Source organism: Mastomys coucha, unplaced genomic scaffold, assembly GCF_008632895.1.
Source record: "Mastomys coucha isolate ucsf_1 unplaced genomic scaffold, UCSF_Mcou_1 pScaffold3, whole genome shotgun sequence".
NCBI classification, from domain to species: Eukaryota; Metazoa; Chordata; class Mammalia; order Rodentia; family Muridae; genus Mastomys; species Mastomys coucha.
Window position 1 is genome coordinate 72137900 of NW_022196909.1, and position 2170 is coordinate 72140069.

General features: G+C 46.5%; 1 long non-coding RNA gene across 1 annotated transcript in view; it reads right to left on the reverse strand.

The window, feature by feature from the left end:
* Positions 1 to 697: 697 nt before the first annotated feature.
* LOC116075223 overlaps positions 698 to 2170 on the reverse strand; it is a 1967-nt gene continuing 494 nt past the window's right edge. The window contains exon 2 of the long non-coding RNA XR_004112470.1: positions 698 to 1417. This is a non-coding gene — a long non-coding RNA (uncharacterized LOC116075223). The remainder of the gene's footprint in view (positions 1418 to 2170) is intronic.

Sequence of the window (2170 nt, forward strand, 5' to 3'; positions counted from 1 at the left end):
CTTTTTTAACAGATATAATTTTATTTTTATTAATTAATTGATTTATGTACTTTACATCCCTTCCTCCTCTCCTCCCAGATTCTCCCTCTCACCTCCCCTTCTCTATGCTCTCCCTTCTTCCTCAGAGGAGGAGAGACCTCCCATGGATATCAACCTGCCTTGGCATATCAAATTGTAGTGGGACTGAGCCTCTCGAGGCTCGGTGAGGCCCTCCAGTTAGGGGGAAGGGGTCCGAAGGTATGCAACAGAGCCAGAGGCATCTTCTCCTCCTGCTGTTAGAGGTCCCACAGGAGAACCAAGCTGTACATCTGCTTCATATGTATAGGGAGACTAGGTGTGTTCCATGCATGCTCTCTGGTTGGTGGTTCAGTCTCTGGGAGCCTCTATGTGCCAAGGTTAGTTGATTCTGTAGGTTTTCTTGTAGTGTCTTTGACCTCTATGGCTCTTTCAGTCCTTCACCATCTAAGGAAGAACAGGACTCTGCCATGTGGGCCTGGTCTCTCCCTATAACCCACACTGTGCTGCTGTCTGTCATGGAGTTAATAGCTCTAATGAATCTCTTACCCAGAAAGAACAACCTACTCTCCAACTCTGTTCTAGTTTTAAGTCTGCTGCTTCACGAAAATTCTCTGACAAAACAAAACAAAACAAAATAAAACAAAACAACAACTTATGAAAGAAAGAGGCTTATTTTGGCTTACAATTTCAGGTTAGAGTTTAATTGTTGTGGAGAAGTAAAGATAGGAGCTGGTCATGTGACATCCAGTCACTAGCAGAGAAATGGGTGCCTACATGTTCATCTGGTTTCTTGCTCGCCTTCAACTTCATTTTTTCTACTCTTACACAGTCTAAGACCCCTAACTATGGAATGGTGCTGCCCACAGCGGGCTGGGTCTTCACATATCAGCTAATGTAATTAGAGAATCCCCAACAGACAGGCCCCTAGCCCAACCTAAACAGACAATCCCTTATTTAGACTCTCTTCCCTGGTGAGTCTAGATTGTGTCATCGAGTTGACAATGAGTGCTAATCTTTGAAGACAATAAACCAAAAGCACACAGTATTCTCTGTCCGAGCACAGGGGTATTTGGAATAGAGGGGTCCCCCAAGATAAGGGTGGAGTTGGTGCTGAGCTGTGTCTGTCTCCTCAGTTCCTTCTTGCAACACCAGCTAGCCAAATGTAAACCCAGTGACCCCACTGCTTTTCCGATGGAAGGAGGTGGCTCTAGTGGACACATAGCCAAAAGGTAGGGCCACTTGTGGTTCATGGCCAAGGAGGGGCTGCTCATGTCACTGAAGATATGCACTCATCACAGGCCAGGCAGACTAGGACTTCACAGATCTTCACACAGGTTGGCAAGCATGGCTTCAGACATGGGAGTGGGTCACATCTTCCAGGCCAATCTTCCTGGGTCCTCTGTAGGATAGAGGGCAAGAGTCACCCTGGGGGGCCAAGGGGAGCATGAGAACTGGAACCCCCCAGCCTTTTGTGTCAGATAGCTTACTCCTTCACATGGAAAAGGAGCAGAGTTTTCAGCCAAACAAAGCAGAAGCCCTGAGTTTCATCCCTAACATTGAATAAACTGAGTTGGCGCCATACACCTGTTATCCCAGCACTTGGGAGGTGGAGGCAGGAGAATCAGTTTGAGGCCAGCCTGGACTAGACACTGTCTTTAAAGGAAAAAAGTTTGCTAGTCATGGTAGCATAAGTCTTTAATTCCAGACCTTTGGAGGCAGAGGCCGGGATATCTCTGAGTTCAAGGCCATCCTGGTCTACTTGGAGGATTTCCAGGTTAGCCAAGGCTACATAGTGAGACCCTATCTTACTGTCCCCAAAAGGTTATGCATGTATGTTTCTGGATTGTTCTGGTACATGCTTGGGGTAATATATGACATCAATATATATGTTTGAGCCAGAATCTATTTCCAACAGTGTATGGTTGAAAGTATGAGCTGTATGTGAGCAGGGGGTGGGGTCTGTAACCTTCTGACATTACCAAACAAACCATGTAGGGCAGGGGTTGATATCAAAGAGCTCACAAAGGTTATAACCTAGGTCTCCCATTCCTCTCTAGCCCTCTCTCTTAGAGTGACCCACACAAAGGTTATAACCTAGGTCTCCCATTCCTCTCCAGCCCTCTCTCTTAGGGTGACCCACACACAGGTTATA